At 31.4% G+C, this 24,141-nt stretch overlaps 1 protein-coding gene across 1 annotated transcript in view; it reads left to right on the top strand.

Moving 5' to 3' along the window:
* Positions 1-752: 752 nt before the first annotated feature.
* The window catches only part of LOC100163813 (solute carrier organic anion transporter family member 74D), a 51,302-nt gene continuing 27,913 nt past the window's right edge, over positions 753-24,141 (top strand). Inside the window, exon 1 of the mRNA XM_003241825.4 lies at positions 753-1,453. The gene's annotated coding sequence lies outside the window, so the exon portion shown is untranslated. The remainder of the gene's footprint in view (positions 1,454-24,141) is intronic.

Genomic DNA, 24,141 nt, shown 5'->3' with positions numbered 1-24,141 from the left:
TCGCGTTGCGGAAACGAGACGATATGTAGTGAGGGACTGAGATACGCTGAGAGGAGAGAGACGATATGTAGTGAGGGACTGAGATACGCTGAGAGGAGAGAGACGATATGTAGTGAAGGACTGAGATACGCTGAGATGAGAGAGACGCTGAGAGGAGAAAGACGCTGAGAGGAGAGAGACGCTGAGAGGAGAAAGACGCTGAGAGGAGAGAGACGCTGAGAGGAGAGTAACGGGGAGAGGAGAGAGACGTCGAGAGGGGAGTGACGGGGAGAGGAGAGAGACGGGGAGTGAGTGAGAGAGAGAGAGAGAGACAATCGAATAGACAGAGAGAAAGAGGAGAGAAAACACTAAAGTCGCGAGACGATGGACCCAAGATATGTAAACCCACACGAGCTACCGGTGAGAGTAGAAAATTTCAATAATTTTATATATATATAAACTATATTATTATTATGACAAACGCGTGTTACGGCGGGGTGGGTGATGGAGCGGGGCGGGTGATGGTGCGGGGCGGGTGACGGTGCGGGGTGGGTGATGGTGCGGGGCGGGTGGCGGTGTGGAGGGGAATGAGGAGGCGACGGAACGCCGGTCACCGTATAAATACTAGCGGCGGACAGGATGTGAAAAAAGCGGCGGCGGTGGAGGCAACTTGGGCGGCGTCGGCGGCCGAGGATATTTTGTATCTCGTCACGTGGCAACGCCGCGGCCGTCGCCGAACAGCGCACCAACACCATCTGGATCGAAGCCGGCCAAGCACGAAGGTCGTCTGTGGGTCGCACGGCGGCGGTGGCGGCGGCTCGGCTTCGCCGGCAAACCGACACCGTACCGAGCGAGCGCGCCGCCGCCGATCGCAGTAGCAGTGCTCCGGTCGTCCAGACCTCCTGACACACGCGCGCGCATGCTCTTCCAATCCACCGCCGCCGCCGCCGCCACTGTCGTCCGGTGCGAATGATAATAACAATAACAATAACAATAATAATACAAATATTCACAACAATAATAACACACACATAATAATACTCAACGTGTATAATATTGTTTAACGCTCTCGTTCGTTCTTACACCCAGCTCACCAGCCGTAATATAAAATAGGATATTTATCTTCTGAAAGTTCGATAGTCATAATTATAATATATCATACTTAAAACTTACTTAAAACGTACTTAGTAAAACCTTTTAAGTCGGTTTGACGGTTTGTCGCGAGTGCATAGTTTTATTATTAGCGGCGTGCGACGTCCAAACGATAAACAGATAAATAAATCATAGTGATAGCTTCCGCGGCACACCAGCGAGGGTGACAGACGCGTGCGGTCAGTCCGGGGGAGAACGTAGCGATCGGGATCGGTCGCGAGCTGCAGAAGCGAAGAGCGGAACAGCATCAGCATCATCACCAGCAACGACCAAAGTTCTAATCGTGCCCGGTCCGCCGTATCCATGATCACAATGACAACAGGTTAGTTGAAATCATGCACCCTTAAATATTAGTTTTGTGGTTAAGTAAACGTGGTCAGGTAACGGACACACGTAGTAGACGTCTCCGTCGTAAAAATCGGTATTTTATAAGTTATGCGTGTTTCGAGCGTGTTGTACGCGCAGACTATAATATCGACTCAGCGATCATAATAATAATATATAGTATACTACAAATGTTATGATACGAAATCAAGCCCTGGGGGTTGCATCAAGAACCCCCTCTCTGCTCCGGTGGTTCTGTAAGTCGTGGCCCCAATTATTCAAAAAAACATTGTTGTACTTTTTATACTTAAAAAAATGAAAGAAAAAAACCACAGCCGGCGTATTATCCCACGTGGGAGACGCTATATATATATATTGAATTTACATGTATATATATACACGTAGGTACGCATCAGCTCCGTGTACTGTTTTTCAAGGTTTTCGAAGTGCGCGCGCGCGCCGGCGACTGTATCGCCGGCGTTAACAGCCGCACGCCGGCGTCACATCGTTTTGTATACCCGGTGAGCGGTAACCCGTGGCAACGCGGTCGTAAATGTGTAATATTGCGCCGCATTTGGCCGTCGGGGTCGTACGACACGATAGTAAAAAAAATAACAATAATTTACTTTAATTTAACGCACACAGACGAAACGCACGCCGTACTATATATTATGCGCGCGACATACGACGACGACGGTCGTAGTAATAGGTAAGCGTATTACAGTGTTCGAGTGATGCTAAAAACGGTATTACACCTCATACCTTATTTGCATAATGATGGTCGTGGTTGCGAGCACGGGGGAAAATTAAAAACCGAAAATACGGCGTGTTATCACCGCCGCCGCGACGCACGCGCGATTTGCCCGCGTGCCTTTGCCAAAAGCCCGCGGGAGTAATAACCCCGCGCGGCGGCAAGACCACTGTTGGTGCGCGTGTATTATAAGAGACTACCCTAGTTGGGAACGGTTTTATTGTTATTATTTGTATACGCAGGTATACCATGGTCAGCGTAAAGGGTTGAACTTCTGGACAGACGCGGTGGCGTGCACGTGTACACGTGTAGCACACAGGGGTGGTTTGTCGGTGGGGCGACGAGTGTGGATATATCACCCTCCAATTACCTTTTTTTTTATAGAAAATTATTTCAATAGTAATGCTATTTTTTTTTATTATTATTCGATACAATATGAATATTCACGATTTATTATGACAAAATAATTTTTTTTCTGTTTATAAAAACAATAAATGTTGATATTATGTTTTAGAGGTAAATACTGTACTTATTCAATGTGCTAAAATAAATGTTTGTATGAACTATATAAATGTTAAATTAACAGTTGGAACTTAAAAAAATTATAGGTATCACATATCACAAAGTATTAACTATAACTTTTTAGATTTTTTCTCATATATTTTACAGACAAATAAAAAATGTTTAAAATTTTAACTTCAATGTTTTATAAATTGTGTAGTTATGAGGTTATATGCCTTAGTCGTATCGATGGCTTAGCTACAATGACTGTTAATTGTGGGGTTGTAAATATTATCCTTAGTAAAGTATTTGATAAACTGTCAGAAATAATGAACTAATTTAAAGGTACAATTTTAATAAATTGATTTATAAATTTTGAATTATGTTTAATGAGCAGAAAATATTAAAAAAATAGCCTCATCCTTCCCCTATTCAAAATAATCTGCCCCTAGTTTTTTTAAAATATTTATTGGAAATACCTTTTACGTGATACTCTTTACTGAATTATTTTAAACGGAAACGCAATGATATTGCTAATTATGAATCACTCCATTAGGGCCGAGATAAAAATTAAACGGTTTCCTATGATTTGCTTTTAGCTTCACTAAAACTGTGAAAACTGCTCAGAATCGAGTACAGTGATGCTTTTGGATACTACAAATAGTAGTAAAATATAAAACTTGACATAATATCTACATAGTTTGCGGAACCAGATGAAAAATATTTAACATACTATTAATAAATAGGCAATAAATACGTAATCATAATATTATGGAATGCCTATACTTACGTGACATTTATGATCAAGTTTTTTTATTATATTTTATATAACATTGTTTTTCATCTCTATTAATTGCCTAGTGGAATTATTTGTTAACTCTCAATCAAAGGATATTTTTTGAAACTTAGTTAAGCATTCAAATACGTTATGTAAACCATTGTCTGCCAGAATGTTTTTGTAGTATAGTTGAATTTGTAAAAAAAAACCATATCAAACTTTAACAATAATCGTTGGTTACATCATACGCCAAATGTTTCATATTAATTGTCTAAAAACATTACGTTACGTTTTTCGCACATATGTTATTTGACACACACACACACGCACACCATGATTATAATTTATATTTTATACTGCAAATAAATAATTGCAAGAATAATTACATATTATAATTAAAATATGTCGAGTATAATTAAATATGCTATTTTACATCGATGATTAATATTTAAAAATATTATAAATATTTGGTTTTATTCAATTTGGTCATTTGTACTTATTGTCTGAATGGTTTTGTAAATTATTTGTATAAATGTCGATTCAATTTTATTCTGTGGGATTGGGCTTCGGTATAAAGCTTGAAAATCTCTCATAAGTTTGTCTATCTTTATCAAAAAAAATGTCTACCTGAAAATAAAATAAAATTTTTATGAACGTTTGGAGTTCAAACTTTTACATGATCGGATATACACTCAATTCCTCATGAAGTGATTTTCTTATTTTGCTGTAATTCAAAAACGAATAACTGTAGATACTTGAAATATACACCATATTATGTTAATTGAAAATGTAATACAAGGCTCCGATATACTGTTACAATAGCAGTTGGAAAGTATTAAAAATACACAGGCACACATTTTTTGTATAATCATTTAAAGTTCTAACTTTGACAACATTTAAAAATGATCTTGTAGTTGAAAATGCATTAAATGTTCATCTTTTATAGATAAGGATTGAAAATCCACGTAAATAGGTAAATAAATTACTTTATTCACAATTATATCTGCAAATATATTTAGTAATATATCGGCTGATTGACCGTCTTCGCTCAGAAACGTTTGTCGTATTCAATGATATTATATTATTGAATTCAAATTTAACACCATCCATTATAGTGACCACTGTAATCTACTGCACAGCAGAGCGACACCCACCTGCCCACCTTTTTCTTTTAATTTCGTTAATAATATTAATTAAATTGTAACGAACATTGGTGTTAGGTTATTTTATAATTTTTAGATTTTGAGCGGAGCGAGGAATGCATTTTCATTTTCATTTATTTTTCTTTAAAATTGTAAGAGTTGTTTATCACATCATCAATACAAAATAATATAATAATATTTCAGTTTGCATTTTGTGACATATAATATTTTTATACCGTATATATACATATATATTACTAATATTATATAATAATTATTGATGTACAAATTGCTAACCCAGACTCAGCTGTTATATTATAATTATTTAATAATATATACATTCAGTGTAGAATGAAGCTGTGCTCAATAATAATAAATATGGAATCAAACTATTGTGATTCAAAGACTACATGTAGAAGAAAAAATGAGCATTAGTATACATTTTTTAATCTAGTAAATATGGACCATCATTTATTAATTATTTTATTTTATCATGTATTAATAATAAATAATAATTACGTAAGAATAATAAAAAAAACAATTGTATATTTTCACTATAAAAATATATTATTTTAGATTCTGAGCGGAGCGATGAATGTATTTTTTTTTAATTTCAATAGATTTAGAGACAGTAACACCAAACAAATTTAAATAATTGTTTATATTATTAAAAAAATAAGTTGAATGAAAGACAATAAAAAAAAATGTGTTTATTTTAAAACATTTAACATTTAATACAATGACTTTAAGGTCAGACAAAAGTGATAAAAGTTGTCTTTAGAAGAAATAAAATATTCTTTTATTGTTTTCAAGACATATATATATATATATATATATATGCCTTAAATCACATATTAAAAAACTATGCTAACAACATTCTGAGTTACGTATTTTTTATATTATTGTCCAGATTGTCCTTGAGAAGAGAAAAAACATAAATTCAATCTAAAATATTTTTTATCCATAATCTAAATAGTAGGTATATATGGATAGTGTATAATTTTACTGTTTATAAGTTTAGATAAGGAAATAAAAACTATTAAGTTAAAATATGTAAAGGTGAAGAGGACATTGGATAGGTGTTGTACCTATATATGAAGGATAGGAACAATATAAAGTACATTTTAAACAATTTTGTTAGCTAATTTAATTTACTATAATCTAAACGATATTATGGTAAATAGAGCATAATATTATGTTAAAATGTCTAAAATGATTTAACATACCTAGTAAATTATATTTGTTGATCAATATTAATATAATAACTTGATCTATTAGGTATTCGGTATTTATTGCGTGTGCTTACTGCTTTAGTTAGTATTTTCAAATTGCTTTTCTAGAAATATACTCTGCTAAAATCATAGAAAAGCGCCACATCAGCTTTAAGTTCAATTAATTGTTTAGGCCTAAAAATACTTTAAAACATCATAAGATAAATCTGGGAGACTTGACGGATTATACAGGTACCTTTATTTGTGATATAAAATTTAAGCCACTAAACTATGTAAACAAAAATGTTAAAATATATAATATGTTAAGGAAAAAAAAAATATAGTTATATCAAATACAATTTATCACTTAACAACAAAAAAACACACTTATTTTGTTAAAATATATTAAACCTTCTCAATAAAAAAATATATACACCACTTATTATTTAACAAATGAAAATATATTAAAGTTGAAGTATGTACCTATATTGTACATTATAGATTCCAAAACAAGTGGTTCTATAGTCCATAAACCACAAAATCATTATTTTACATAACGATGGTAATTGTAACTTTACTTATCATTAATATTAATTAGGTTATGTGTTTATGGTAAAATTTATTTAAGCAGTGGTTTTATGATACGCTTACATTTAGTTACAAAATATAATAAGATTAGAGGTAGGTACATAAACATAATATTATATAACGTGTTAAGTGTCACTGTATTATGAATTGAGTAAGTTATTGTTTGATCTTTTTAGCCAGCTACAATAATTATCTCAATATAATTGTGTGATTTGAAAATAAAATATTTTTATATACCTAGTATTAATAATCGTATTATTTATAATTTATTCATTTGTAAAAACCAAAAAATTTTTGAAATAAAATTCTAATTCTTTAATATTTAATTTTGTTATAGAACATTTATTAATATTATTTTATTTTTATTTGAAACTAAGGCTTTGACAACTGAGGTCATTAGCCTGCTACTGTGGGGGAGGGTACTATTTGAACACGTGTGTGTATGTGTTGAAAGGATTTGTCACTAAAAATCCCGGGTGGTCACCTATTTGAGAACTATAGTGACACCAGCCGGTGCTTAGACACTTGGAGTTTTCACCACATATTTATAGGTATATGTAATATTCCACGAATGGTAACATTTTCGAAATATTCTGACTTTTTTTAGCTATTTATAGCCTTGATAAATTTGTAAATTTTTTTAAAATTACTGTCGATAAAAACTTTTTCATTAAGTAAAAAAGCTTGGAATTTTTATGCAAGGATCCTCATAAGTTGCTTTAATAGCAGTTCAAAAATATTAAAGATACACAGACATGATTATTTTTATATGCATTTAAAGTTCAAATATTGACGAATTCATACTTATCCCAAAAATGTGTAAATTATTTTTCAGTTAGAAATTAATAAAAAAAATGGAAATTTTAATAGAAGATTCTCAATAAGTTTTTCCACCTTAATAAAAAAAAGCATCTTTTAAAATCAACTTTTACACTTTTACACATTAAATACGTACTAGCACAGATAGATGGCTGAAAAGTGTTAATACTTATAGTACATTTTTAGCGATTATCAAAAACCATTAAAATAATTTTTAAATTTTCTTAAGATTTCAGGGAGGGGCTTCAGCCCCCTTAGCCCCTCCTTTGGCTACGCCACTGATTACGCTCATAGTCGTTTTTCATATGCAATGATTAATCATTGAATTCAAATGTGACACATCCATTGCAACGACATACTCGACTACTACTGTTCAGCATAGCCGTACCCACTTCTCCACTTCGCCACCTTTTAAAATTTTTTTTCTAAAAACATCTAAAATCACCAAGCTGTGCGCGTGTTACTACATATAAAATGTGCTTAGGCGTAAGTTGATCAGAAATATTGGGGGTGGGAGGTGTCAGAGTTTCAGATAAAACTCCACTATAAATCTTCAATGTGGCTTTATTGGGGGGAGGGGACTTTCCCCATCCCATTCAACCGTTTTATCACTTCTGAAAGCAAGACTGCTTTGTCTGCTTACAATTTTTCTAAGAGTTGCTGAATTTGTTTCAAAAGCATCCTTCGGAAGAGCTTATATACACAACTGACAGGAGCGAGATGAGGATACAATTGTAAACATCATCGTCTCTTTTATTTGGTTTTAGTATAGCAATAATCTTTACCATCCGCCATAGTTTCTTAATCATTCTAAAACTAAAACTAGTTGATTTGTTGATTTTAAATAATTTTAACATATAATTGTTCGTTATACCTATATAATATACCACGCTAAATATATATTTTCTCACATCAGTATACTTCCAACTTTTACTAAATCAGAATTATTTGTTAACAGTTATATTAGTACATAAATATTTTAACACAATTTTCAAAAACCATTCTCAATAGGTTTTTTAAATATTTTAAGACGTTATAAAATGTAATAGTTTTTTAAAATAGTTTGGTTTTATAATAAAGGCCTCTTATTTTTATGTACATAAAAACTATTTTGTATATTGATCGACCACCCATCCAAACTGTGTTTACATTAAGTATATTTTATTGTACGTGTACTTTTTAAATTATGAGTTAGTTGCACGCTTTGCACGTATAATTAGAAAAACCACTTTCCTTACTACTTTTTCAATGTGATAAATAAGTAATATTGATATTTTAATATATATAATATATCATATAATTTATTTATATATGGCTAATGACCTAGTTGTCCAAGCTGAAACTCGGTTTTCACGACCAATAAAAAAATGTATATATTTTATTTACTTGTATATATTTCTTAGTATAGTATAAAAGAAATTGAAAAAAATCTAAATGAGCGCAATATGAACTACAAGTTGACTGATTTTTACAAATTAAAACACTAAATCAACTTCAATTTTGTTAACGTCAAATTAAAAGAGAATTTAAAAATAAATCTTTGTTTTTCCAAGAATACAAAACATTTTTCGATAAAATAAAACAACGTAATATGTCTGATATTGTACTAAAACAATCTCAAATATTTATTCTGTGGGATAGTCGTATAATTGTATGTATACACAAATCGACCATACATGGTCAATGCTTTTAATGTTACGAATTAAGAAAAAAAAGTGAATATATAATACTATTTAATTACCTACTAAACATAAAAAAATATTAAAAACATGAATATTGTACCATTTATAACTATTATTGCTCTGAAAGTTATATATTATATATTTCATACTAGGTAATGTATTAAAATGTAATAATATGTAACTGGAAATTAAATTTTTGTGTTGTAAACATCGTTCTTATTCCCATGTACACATCTTTGTAATAACTAATTTGTATGATTTAATAGTGTAACAAAATCGCATTAAACAAACTGCTGTCAAATCAGTAACCACTTAAAATTATACTATTATTTAAAAACTTTTTCAAATTATAATCAAGAATTTAATGTGCATTTTTTCAATAACTATTTAATATTTATGGATCGAGGATTGGGTGTACCTAATTGATATACATATTCAAGAGCGTGACCTTGTCATCACATATAATTTTTCTTAAGTATATTATAATTTATAATTAACAAAATAATAATACGCAAATTGGTTCAATGGGTTTATTATTTTATAATTAAAAAATTCGCAATCTTCAATTTTATTTACAAATCGTACGTTTTATTCCATTTTATTTTTACAAGAAATATACAATCTATACATTTAAGCACAATAAGTATGTGTGAGACGGGGATGAAAAAACATTATGGGGTTTCGTGAATAAGGAGCCACCCATTAATAGTACTTAGCTGGGATGTAAACAAAGCATACGTAAAAAATTTAAATATTGTAGTCCAATACAGTTTATCAGGACCTTCGTAGTTTATTTTTTTTAGTTTCGTATTAGATGACTTATTTTATCAATTTATTTGCCCAAAACAACAACAAAAAACGTTTGGTTTTTATATGTTTAACTACGTCAAATTAAATGTAACATGAAAATAAAAAACACATCATTCTCGACTTTCGATATAACATATCCGACAAATACAGCTATTTAATTATGCACGAGCTAAGCTCCGATAAAAATAATAGATCAATATAATAGTGTTGTTCGTGATTGGACATAATAATATATAGCTGTTAAATCTCTTCAGAGAATTGTTACGATTAAGTTTGAGTTCTAAGACTCCGTTCGCTTTTATTTTATTTTAATGAATACTAATGATAAACGTGTAGGTGCAGGCGACTATAACGGTTGTAATTTGTAAGTACGTACGTAAAATGTGTATATTATTAAAATGCATTGCCTACAATATATTCCAACTTATTTGAATATAATTTCGTAAGCGTTTACTCGTATCTTGTATGTTGTGCATGTATTTTAGACAATCATTTTCCATCGAAAATCGTGACTTTTTTTACATTATACTTTAAATAATTAAAACACTCGAACGCATTTTATTAAACAAAGTCGTTACTAGTTACCTCCACATGGACATGGGTCAAATACGCCCTTGATTTTGATTTTAGATATTCTATTCGATTGCGTTACTTTATTAATTATTATTACCTACCTATAATAATTGTTGTTCAAAGTGCTTAAAACTTTATACATATTGTAGTAATACATGTAATATTCACATAGGAAACGCATTTGGTATTATTATATTATATATTATTATAATAATACTTATCATGGCGCGCGTGTGTGTTACTATAATATTCTGTAAACGAATAAAAAATTCAAATGTATACATTAATTTTAATAATGGTTACACGCGCGTGGAGTCGAAACGGCGGCTCTGCATTTTGAGACAACAGACTACGCGACCCATGAAAAACGCCGAAATAGAAATCGGATAAAAGTGGCCGAGAACGAACATGCAGTATATGACGATCGGTGATACACGAGAACGTAATGATGATGATAATAATAATAATAATAATAATAATATCTACATGAATAAAATATTATTGAAACGCATATTATAGAGGTGTAACAATATTATTATAGGTAAGTTATAACATCTCGCGTATAATGTGTATTAATCAAGTTATCAACAGCAGCAGCTGCTGGTTGTTGGCCTATAACCCGAGTGCGCTTGCATTTGAATACACAAGTCCACGTGTACCTACAATATTGTAAGTACCTCTGTAATACCTGCAGCTTTTCTGCTCGCTAAAACAGTAGGCTACCTGTACCCATAACCTATAATATTATGATGTTTAATAATATTGTTTCATATTACGATGCACACGTTAAACAGAAATTTGAAATCGAAACGTGTGTCGAGATGAGAGCGCGTGAGCCTGTTCAAAGTTGCATCGCGTAAATATAGTATAATCATCGATCAATCGGAATTATTACGCATTCGTTTATTATGATAGTTATTATAATCAGATGATTACGTTTAACACGAATGCAGGAGATAAGATGTTTTTTCGTAAACTAATATTTCGGGAAACGTTGAAACATTTTGTATTCTCTTCTTCTCGGAAATATGAAAAAGAAAATTACTTTTTTTCTAAATTCTATAACAGTTATTATTGTGATACCCATTAATGTTTATCGTTTAAGAGCATATAGAGCAAACAAAAATACATCCGAAAAATAATGAAACACCGGTTTAACGAAAACCATAAAGTTTTTTACTGAAAAGTAATCGTCTGTAAAATGTTGATGTCAAGTCATATAAATGCTATTCGTCCGTGATTTATGGCTGTACTGGCGAACTAATTTCATAATGTATGCAGTCGTATTATACTGCAATTTTTTTGATATGAGGCCCTCGTAACACCTACTCAATTACGTAAGTGTAGAATATGAATAGTACGATGTGGGAAATAACATCAATAATAATCATAATCATATAAAGCAGGAAGACCGTTAAACACAGATCATCGGACGTCCAAATATAAAGATACACATCAAATACGAAAAACAAATAATAATACATTTACAAACGTTCATATTATTATACATAGTTGTATACAACGTTTTTATGACCTGCGAAATTCTTCTCCTGCGACTATGTCGACGATGACATCGTCCTTGTGCCTCGTGTCTAAAATACATATATTATAATATATATACATAAACATAAACATATATATAGGTATATATATTATGTGTAGTTAATATCGAGTGATTCGCCACCGCCACTGTCAAACCAATTTATTATTGTTACGAGCGCGAGTTGTAAGGCACGATGGGTTTATTAAAAACACATCAATTTTGGTAAACTGAAATCGCCATTCTCGTCATAAATGTGGAACAGCTCACATAATAATAATATAATATATATGAATGTTATATAACACTATACGTACTAAAATAATTATAATATGTTGTACATGTGTTATGAATTATGACAATAGTAGAACGACACGCGCTGAACACTTTTGCCCGCCTTTAAATGTTTTAAAATTATTCGTATTTGTCTTAATCCACCGAGACTCAAGATGATTTCTTGTGTAGCCCATTAGGGTTGATTTCAGTATAGGTGTGTGTGTGTGTGTGTGTGTGAGAGAGAGAGAGACACTGAGAGCGTTGGTAAAAGAGGGTAGTCATGTACCTACCATTTTCCTTGGTCAAACATTTGATAAGAGTACGCATGTTGCAACGTAGGATAGCCACAGATCGAATTTTATCGGTTATATTTTCATTTTTCTCTGATGGAATAATATTCTTATTTTAAAATAACATGTCTATTAGCCATAAATTGTATTATTATTATCATCATCACACGAGAACTTTGGTTAGATCGAACGGTGTACCTAAATAGTCTTCACTCATCTTGTGCAAATGCGCAGAGGACAATTCTAAAAAATATAACAAACGATTGTTGAACAAAATTGACCAGAGAACTTAGTCATCTTAATATATACCTATTTATCCATTTTAACTGGCATTTTTCTGCTATAAGCATTCAATATTGTCTAAAGTTGTTGGTATAATTTTGACTTGGAAAATGCTTTTATAAATAGGTACCAAACTTGAAATAATTTGTGAAACCAAACAAATTCACATATTTTATATTCAACCGCATTCGTGTAGACTTTTCATTATATAAGCCATCGTACAAATTAATTAATCAACACAATAATGAATAAAGTATACTTAATAGGAAATTATAAATAAAAACTGAAATACTTTTAAATGTACATTATTATACGTGGACATACGTCATATTGTGATATAAGTGCAGTTGTGTTGTGCCTGGGGGCTGAACAGTGGGATATCGGGACTTTTCCGGGTGAGCCACGGTTGGTAGTGGGTTGTTAGCACAAATAATGTTGGAAACATTAATACTATGAATTTACATGGTGTAAAAACAAAAATGATTTATTAGATAAAAAAAACTGTAAAAAATAATGTAAGTAATTTTTTTAAAATTTTATATTGTATTCTGTTTATATTAAGTGCAATATATATTTTGTTACTAGTAAATAATAATTTGAAGGAAACTTAAGTTCTATAAGACTTCAAAATAAGCCTGCACTGTGGAAAAGTTTGAATAGATCACTAAACGTACTCAGTAGGATTGGCCTTTAGAGAATATTTTTTTATTTTATTTATTTATTTATTCAGCCAAATCAATTACAATTAAATAATTACAATAAATTACGTCATTAATAATAGCTGATACGAATACCAACTAGCTACGCAATATAGTTTTCCTGAGCCCAATTTTGTTCACAGACCACTGCTGTCTGTTACCATCGAGTTACGACGTTAGTCATCATTATTACAGCCACCTGCTGAACATTATATTATGTAGATCAGTATTTAAAGGTGCGAACAGTATTGTTGCGGTCGAGGCTTTTCTTTCCCATCGTTCGAATAATCATGTGCGTAATGTTATGTAATAGTCGCGTATATTGTGCCGATGGCTGCCACTGCGGCGAGGTCGGAACGAGCATTGTTTCCAATTTTCTCCCAGCGACGCCAAACACTTTAATGCTTAGTAACATTATAAATACCTAACTATATGCGAAATTACCATTATACGTTCGGCCCGTTTTGCGTATATTATTCATTATTATTATGAACATTATGCTATACTATATGTATTTAGGGTAAACCCGAATAGCGAGAGAGAAATTGTAGCCACAAAGAATAATATAATATCATTTCAGTTCAAAAACCGAACGACAATGACGGACGATGACGGTCGGATAATATAAAATTATGCCTTACCTAAAAATAATAATTTATATTATACGCGCAGACGAAAAACACCGTTATCGATTTCGTATAAATTATTATTACAATATTGTAATGACGAATGGCGCACAACGATATTTTCGTACCATACGTATAATAATAATATTATTATATTGAACGCGGCACAATATTCTGATTCCTGCTGGCATCCTGTTGTCGCGCATATCTACAGCAGCAGCGCCGCCGCCGCCTATGAGAAACGTGTAATTGAAAATTTCAAAAAAAAAAAAAAGAAAAGAAAAGAAAAATACGTATGAGTTACGTGAGAGAAATATAATTCCCCGTCATGCGGACGACAGTGACGATAACGCAGAGGAGTGTTTTATAGTATATAAACCCTTTTTCTTCATTGCATAATTATTATTATATATCGCGTACATACACGCACGAGACTATATAACACTACGGCGGTGTCCAGGACGATGGTTAAGTAGGGGGGAGAAAGGGGGGCCTGAGAGAGAGAGAGAAAAAAAGGTCAACCACACACACATTCTATTCCAGTGCGTTTTTTTACTACGCAGTGCTATGTCATTTTTTAATACCGTCGTCGTAGTCGTCGTCGTTGACTTGTTGCCAATTATCGCCGGGCGTGCGTGCGTGCGTGGGTATCCACACACACTGTTATACCGGAAGTGTGAATCGGAGTTATAGAAATGTCTCGAAAAGAAATTGCCCGCAATGTATGTGTGACTACGTAACTCTGAGAGCTTGCGGCGGCGTGACATTATAGTATTATCTATATGCGTTATTAACGAATGATGTGCAAGTATTGTGATGTGACTATATAATATATAGGTACCTAGGTAGTTTATCTGATCTGGAATATATATATATATTATATATAATGTAGGTACCTCTATATAGTATATTATATACTGCAGCCCGAGTCCCCCGCGGTCGGATCGTTTGCGTGTACACACGTTACCGCCGTAATGGTAAATGCCCAGGCCTGCAGACAATGGCCTGATTCGAAAAAAAAATTTTTTTAATGTATTGCTTTTTATAAGTCTTTTTTACGCGATTTCTGTACCTTTAGTATAATATATTCCCGCGATAATGACGTATTATTATTATTATAAATCACATCACTATTCACTAGGTACCTACTACAGCACTATAGTTATTTGAACGCGATGTGTTGTGCGTGTGTTTTATAATATACACACGTATAATTGTACACTGCACCAGTATCCACGCATTGTTTTACCGGAAGTGTACATTGGAGTTATAAAAATGTCTCGAAAATAAATTGCTCGCGTATTATCGTACTTATGTGAACACATGACTCTGAGCTGTCGGCTGCACGACATGGGAGATGGTAAACTGCGGCAAAATTACCCTTTTTCTAAAATTCGATATGTAAACTGCGACAAATAAAAATTTAACATTATACAATCTGAGACAAAACCGATGAGATACATTATACAAACTGCGCCAATTTATTTTATATACCTTTTATATACCTGTTATCCGATACGATAACATAAATTATATAGGTACCTACATCATATTAACCTATGTGTTATTATTTAAATATAATTATGTATTTTTGTTGTTTAAGAACAATTTGTCCCTGCATATTTGTATTTTATATTTTGATCGGACCCATATTTTATAGTCGCTGTTTGAGACTACTAATATTGTTTGCCATTCTGGCTAAACATTGTTGTAAGTTCCATGTTGAACGATATTATATTATATTATTATGAATTTTATATTAACAGATGATGCGCGTACGAGTATATTGTGTGATTACATTAAATAGGTATTTAGCTAGGTAGTTAATCTTATATTATGGAATATATAATATTATATAATATTCGAGTCCCCCCGGTCGGTTGTATGTGTGAATAGACGTTACCGACGTAGTGGTAGCCGGTAGGTAATAATGGTAATAATGTTAAGACAATATATGACGCTCACCCGATTCTAAAAAAAAAAAAAAATTGAAAACGTATTGCGGTGGCGAAGTCTTTTTTACGTGCTTTGCGGAGTCTTACATTTAATATAGCATATAATAATATTATATATGCATGCGATAATAACATATTATAAATCGCATCAGTATTCACTACCACTATACAACTCTACTACTACTCTACAGGTACTACTACTACTACTACTCTATTTGAACGCGATGTGTTGTGCACCGCGTTTTATACACACACATATTGTACAACACCTGCACCAGTGTACATATGATGTGTACCTATATAGGTATGAGTATGTATAATAGACACGCATAATATTATACACGACTAAGTGACGGGCACGTCGGCAAACAACGGGCGTCGGAGTATATTATAAAAATGATTGGTCGATAAAGTTCATTGCCACAAGACGGGCGCGCGCGCTTACTACATTTATAGTATATCGCAACACAATATTATTATATGCTCTAAGGCCTACGTCGAGCATAATTATTTGATATTGTGAAAAAAAAAGATAAAGGTATACGTGCAGCGTAATATACATATTATACGTAGATGCAACTGACACGTTTATGTACATTATACGGCTGACTAGAGTCAAAGCGATAATTGTATGTTTTATTCGACGGTGTTGCAGCTGCAGTGTTTCGGGACGATTTCCGCCTACGCGTAGGAGAAGGAGCAAGTAGGTAGATAATTCCTTCCTAGATTTCGTGTAATAAGACGTAGCTACCCCTCCCTCCCATACAATATTAGAAATATATATGTGTTGTGAACGGGAACGAAAAAATAAAAAAAATTCAATCAAATGAGTTCCGAAACCATAATTTTCTAGATTCTTAATAGCGGAAAACTATATATAATAATATGTGATAATAGGCGACTATAATTTATATAATAATATTCACGAGTTCGAATAGCTGTAGGTATAAAAACGTCGTTGGCGTTAGCTCACGTGACGCATCGCACATGGGGCTATATAACTATAAATAAATTATCGTTTAACAGAGTCCATCGCAAGTTTGAGTAATAAAGAAGTAATAATAACACGACGAAAATTATTACGATTGAAAGTTGTCGAAATGTACATATTGTAGACGCGGGTTGAAAAAACAACATGGAAATAAAATCGTACACAATTTATGTAATATGTATATACAGCTAGACACTTAATATATATAATATATATAATGCGTGACGGGCACGTTAGCGAATGATTGCTGTGTAAAGTTCATTGCCACAAGACGAGCGTATAAATTGGTCGCATAACGCCAAAAAATTTGTCTTTGAATAATATGTTAATAGGGAACGGCAAAAAAATAAATAACAGCTATATTCTCTGTCGTAAATAATTGTGTTCTGCGGATAATATTATACTTATACTGCGTCAGATTCGAAACAAGTAATGCGGGAATCGAAAATAAAATTCAATCGACGGAAATTAATTTTAATTTTATACAAATATATAATAGTAGGTATACGTATATATAATAATAGGTGTTTTTTTTGTTTAACAAAATTATAATTTTAAAAACTTTTTTTTGGGGCTGAAGCCCCTATTTTTCTATTTGCGCCATTATATGTGGTGTTGAGGTTTGAATTGAGGTATATCTCAACTGTTGCGGCGTATTGACGGATTGCCAGATTTTAAGACAACACATTTTCAAAAAGAGAGACGTATATTAGTTGTACCTAACAAAAACTCAGTTGTAACAAAAATCTTAACAATACATTAAGATCATTCCAATAATTAGGATGGAAAATATGAGATAAAAGGGGGCCTTTGTAATGCTGCACGTGCGTCTATACTCCGCAGCATTACGATTATATGTATATTATATCTGGTCACAAATCATTAGTATTGGTAAACCACACGTTTAATAATAATTTGTTGTATACGCTTAAACGTCTTACACCGATATAATGTTTTAACTCAGGCCCAATAACATTAATGTCTAAATCGTATTACATAATATCTTACAAGTCGAGTTATTACAGTGTATTGTTCCCACACTCCCACTCGCACACGCACACGCATTGCGCGTATATGCGGTTGTCGGTCAGACTTAAAAATCTTCATTGATGGGTACGCAAGCACGAATACTCGTAAATTGCTCTTGACCTTCACCGCGCGAGTGTGTTAGACCGTCAAGTGTATAAAAATCATTAAGTCATTGTAAAATGTTCTGAGTACAGGCCGAACAGACCGTATTTAAAAAGCGCTGTACCGAAGAACATTTTATTAATATTAATGCATGTACGTTAATAATTCTAGTTAAAAATTTGTAATTATATTTTGGTACTTTAATAACGTATTAGTGCATATCACCATTAAAATATTATACACGATACACCTAATATAATTCACGCAGTCGAGAGTAAGGCCAATTTTTCGATTAAATAGATGCACTCGAGAGTAATTCATATTTCCGCCCTCTCATTCACAACGAGACTTTTCCGCCATACCAAATTTGACTTGAATATAATCTACCTTAGACATATCAATACACGGAATAATAATACATTGGTGAAAATCGATTTATTCAAACATCTTTAACTTTATTATTTATATAATAATAAATATGAAATAGGAAATTATTTTACGAAATTTATGTATTTTTAAACTTTCTACAATAGTATCAATGATCTTTTATTGACAGCTAATAATAATGTATTATAAGGAAAATATAAGTAAATAATAATAAAAAAAAAACTATTATAAATAAGTATGATTGAATGATATAATATGTGCCTACTGCCTATGGCTTATTTAATATTCAAAAAAAAATATATAATAATAATAATAATAAGAGAATTTTGTGCGTTTGAAACAAGCAAGTTTTCACCAAAATTATCATTGAGTGATTAGATAATAATAATATTTTATAATACTTATATGAATGTGCAGTAACGGAAAATAGTTTATGTCATAAAGTATTTGATTAATTTTAACAATGCAATTATCTTACCTGTTTGTTTTAATTAAAATGTATTCTTAACTATATACCTACTATAAATTCAAAGATGGACAAGTTATCCGATTTTTTCAACTAGTTTAAGTTAAGTTATACTAAAAAAATATTAACTAATAATTAAATACCTAAGGTTAATTTACAAATAAAATTTATTTGTGTAACCAAGTTAAGTTACAAGTATTCAGTAAATTATTAACTTAAAATTCGTTAATTGGTGGTTAAAAGTTCCCTTTTTTTAAATTACCTTTAACCACACTCATAAATGTATTTTGTACTCTACGAGTGGAAAACTACTTGTTATAGTTTTGGTATAGCATTTACCTAAATACTAAGTATTAATCTAATATCTATTTCCAATGAATATGGACCTAGGTACTACATATCATACGAAACTCATGTCGGTATTCCACATTCGCTGTATACCAAGTGAGTCGTCCTGGCACCCATAAGTCATAATTACCCCCTCTAACCCCTTACCACTGTATATACAAATTTATCCATGTCTTGTTATGCGATAATGATGTTCACCTAAAAATATGCAAATGTCGTAGAAAAATCAATACATAAGAACACAAACCGTTATTTTTACAATAAATTTTAAATTACTTTAATATCAACTGAATAACTTTACTAAGTTCAGCTAAAATTATTTTTTAAAAGAAACAACTATGTTATTTTCTAACATTAATTTTTTTAACTGATCAACTTAAAAGTTATCAAAAAAAGTAACTTAGGACAAAACTTTTAACTTTTACTAGTTCCTGCCCAGATGCATGTATGTTATAGAGTTTATATAAGTTGCGATGGATATCTGGACATTTTATTTCAATGCTTTGATATGACTTTACTAGTTCATTTATTAACTACCAACCAGATTATTTAGAATATAATATATTTATAGATTATTCCGTATGTAGACAAACGAAAGACAATAGACATAGATATGATTTTTACTATTTTATACAATTATAATGACTTTATTTTGAAACCTATTCCTTGTTGAATATATTTAAAATAAGTAAATTTACATAAACAAAAAACACATTAAGAAACATTTAATAGGTAACCAATGTTTAGTACTGACGTAAACTATTATAAAGTGCAATAAATCAAAATATTTATACGTTAATTGTTTTCTGATAAACAAATGATTGTGAAGTTATTACTGCATTAAATGTCTGATATGCAACAGAAAAAGTCGGTACGTTTTATAATTTTTCAAAAAATGTTTTTGAAAAAATTCCTTTCCGTTACAAATTGATTACACTACCTAGGTACCGGGTACCTATGTCCTATATGAAATAATTGTTTTTTGTTATTCCGATAACCATAAAAAAAAATGCATCAATGACGTGCAACACAAATCGGAACTTTTCAAACCTCGTTATTGTGTACATGTAAAATGATGGAACGCAGCCAACTGGATAATTAAAACATAATACTTTGTACCACGTAAAATTCCTAAACTCGCATTAAATAAAAAATAAAAATATATAAGTTCGGACTATACACAGGATGTTGAGAAATAATTGTCTCGCTTCACCCACTCATATTACCTTTTTCGTATTGTTATTATTATTATTATTAGTAATAAAGGTAAATGTTATCAAAAAATTAGGAACATTATTTCGTTTACGTCATTAAAAAGGTATATTGTTGATACTTTGTAGAACATTTTTAAAATGACAATATTCTATATTTACTGGTACCTATCATCTATTATTACTGAAAAAAAAAAAAAATTTGAAAGGGTGACGAAATGGCCTTGTCTAGTTAGGGTTTTCGGTCGTTGATGTGTAGAATAAAACACACATAATATACAGTAATAAAATATGATATTTCATTCACGAAGTTGATGTTTGGGATTTTTTGCAGTTGATGTTACCGTAGCTATTTAATTAAAATTATCATCGCTACATTTTTTTTTTTTTATTACGTTCATTTATAATGGCAATTTTTAATCTGCGAACTATAACAAATACAATATATTATGTGTAAACGAGATGATACACGGGCACTGTTTATTTTATAACTTCATTTAACACAATAAATAGCATGTCTTCATGACGGTATATTGTAAATTGTATATTGAATAGTGATAGGATAGAAACGACGTCCATGATTCACACTACCAACTTTAAAATATCAAGCTCACGGCTAATTTTTTTTAAATTTTATTTCACAAGTTAAAACGGAAATCACGCGGCTAATTCATATAAAGTAGACGATGGTAGTTAGGAACAGTACCCGAGGCCATTACGTTAGGAATCAACAAAACCTGAATACTCCAAAATATCTTAAATACCAGGAGTAAATTTATTTGTGGAGTTATTCGTAATATTTTAAAGTTTTCATCAGAACCATACCTGCTGGAAAATATATGCGTTGTGCATGAATCGTATTAAAATCAATTAATTTCTTGGTAGGTAGGTACACCCGAAATAATTACCTATACATTTTTAAATCATTAATACATGTTTTATTTTCTGGTCAGTATACATATTATATTATATACGTGAACAATAATCGATTACAACACGGTTCGGCCAACTACTATAATATTATATCGTTACTACTTTTATTCTATAATAACCAATGTCAAGGGGGTCGGGAACGTTAGAAAACATATGTGATAATAAATTAAATGGACGACAGTGAAAAAAATTTACGAGCATAGTTCGACAGTGCTAGACAGTATACGCGCTATATGTACGTTAATATAATATTTAACAAAACTACAATATTAATATAATGAATAATGATGATATTTTAATGGTTGGTATTAAATAATTAAACGTTAATGGTATTAGGAATCATTTTTATCACCGGCTGCGGTGGTGCATGATATTTATAATTTACTGTACATAATACTATCTACTGATGATGCAGTGGTATCGACGCACGGCGGAGACAATATACTAATAAATAACGTTAAATTATTCGATTGTTTTATACCCTAAGAAGTCGGGCATTTGTTTTTAGAAAATCGTTCAGAACAGAATTTTTTGCGATCATTATTATTTTTTTTTTCTCTTCCCTTTCGTTTCGAATCGTCCAGACATGACCGAAATAATCGCCGTTCCATCTCGTCGGGCGCCTGCTGGTGCAGTAAAAATGCAGTTGAGCATTGCTGCCCGAGGAACAACAATATTATTATTATATACGTCGAGAAGAAAGAAAACAAATAATAAAAAAAAAAACGCTTGTGCGTTAAGACTTTTTTTCTCTTAAAAAACCGATCCGAGACAACACGTCATTAGTCAATCTATTATTAATCCACATCGAAACTTGTTCCCAAAGAGAGAGAGAAAGAGAGAGAGAGAGAGAGAGAGAGAGAGCCCTTTGCTTATAACTGAGTTGAGACACCGGCGCAAACACGCGCACACACTATATTATGGACGTTCGGCTTACGACCTCCATGGAGTTCGTGCACGTGATCCCAATATAGGAATTTTTTCTCCCTCTTTAAGGTACACACTTAACGTGTGTGCTTTGGCGTGTGTGCGCATGTGTGTGTGTTGCCCGTGGTCTGAGGGGGACAAAATATAATCTGTATTGCGCGACTACGACGACGGTCATTAGAATATAAAAAAACAAGACAATTACAAATTACAAACAAACAAAAAACAATCATTCGACACTGTATTATTCTGTCTACTGCGGGCGCCAGACACTGCTACGGGTACCTATATAAATAGGTATAATAACAAAAATATTATATTATATTATTCAAGCCCAAACGTGCATTCCGAACGATTCACTTCTAAGAGCTGATTACCACAGTAGGAACATGTATAATAATATACATATAAACATAATGTAGAGTGGAGTATGGAAAAAAACGATTATGGTTCGATATATCTACTGGATGATTTAGTAAAGTGCACATTGATAATGCATAATATTATTATACGATCTTTATATTATTATACACACACTTAACCGCTTTTTCTTAATTGTACAAGGACCATATATTTTTAAAAACTCGGGGATTATTAAACCGTTTTTAGAATGACCAGTTGTGGTACCAAATTATTTTTTTTCAAATGAGAACCACCTTTTTTGATATAAGTTATTAAACAGATGACTGATTTAAAATGTCATAGAGGTTAAAATTGTATAGAAAATAAAACGAATAATTATTCAGTTATTTAACTTAATATTTAAATAAGTCCATGATAGTAAATTCGAAAAGTATGGGGGATGATAATCTTAAAACTATAAAATAATTTATTAATATTTTCTAAAAATTAAACGAATATTCAGATTAAAATCACGGAATACAATGTCACATATTTTAAATGTTGGAAAAATGATTTTTAAGGATTAACAGTAATATAATATGAATTTCAATAACTCTGCAGAAACTATTCGTTCGAATTTTGACGTAAATACATCAATATTTCAAAAAAAAATCTTCTGCTTAGCAAATTATTACAAAAAAAAATGTTGTTTCTCATTTATCGCCACAGGTTACTCCCAAAAGTAGTCCAAAAAATATAAAGAATTTTAAAATATGATCTTTGGGTACCTATATTCAAAAGATTTAAAAATCAGAATTTGAACAACTGCATTTATTATTGTAGGAAAAAATGTGGATGATAATTTTTGCTGTAAATGGTAAATCACTTTGTGTATATATATAAGTGTTTAGTGTATAACGTAGGTACTTGCACTATATGGTATTAATTATTTATATACAGATATTACTTAACTGCAAGTGCAACCGATTGTCGTCCTGTCTATATATAATTATAGGTAATATAATATTAAACGACTTGTCAATAGGAAAACAATTGAAGCAACTAACAGAAAAAAAAAATTAAAAACGTATATTTATTGAACGATCACAACAATGTGTAATACATAATATTATAAAAAACTTATGGAAATCTTCAATTAATATCATATACTTGCACGTCTTGAAAACTCGAGTATACAGTTAAAATGTGTTGTTTGTTTTGTTATTGATTTGTTTGTTAACAAATGAACATTATTATGCAACTTCTATACATATTATAATAATTAATTACACGATAATATAACAGATAGGTTGATTAGTAAAGTTAAATAGACGGAGGCATTCTATAAACTGCATTATGCATCTTTATAATAATTAAACGCACTTGTTAGTTCAACAATAATAATTGCATCGGCAATTAATATATTCA

The sequence above is a fragment of the Acyrthosiphon pisum genome, chromosome A2 (genome assembly GCF_005508785.2).
Source record: "Acyrthosiphon pisum isolate AL4f chromosome A2, pea_aphid_22Mar2018_4r6ur, whole genome shotgun sequence".
Taxonomy (NCBI): domain Eukaryota; kingdom Metazoa; phylum Arthropoda; class Insecta; order Hemiptera; family Aphididae; genus Acyrthosiphon; species Acyrthosiphon pisum.
Note: the sequence above shows the minus strand (reverse complement) of the source record. Positions and strands in the feature narration are given on the sequence as shown.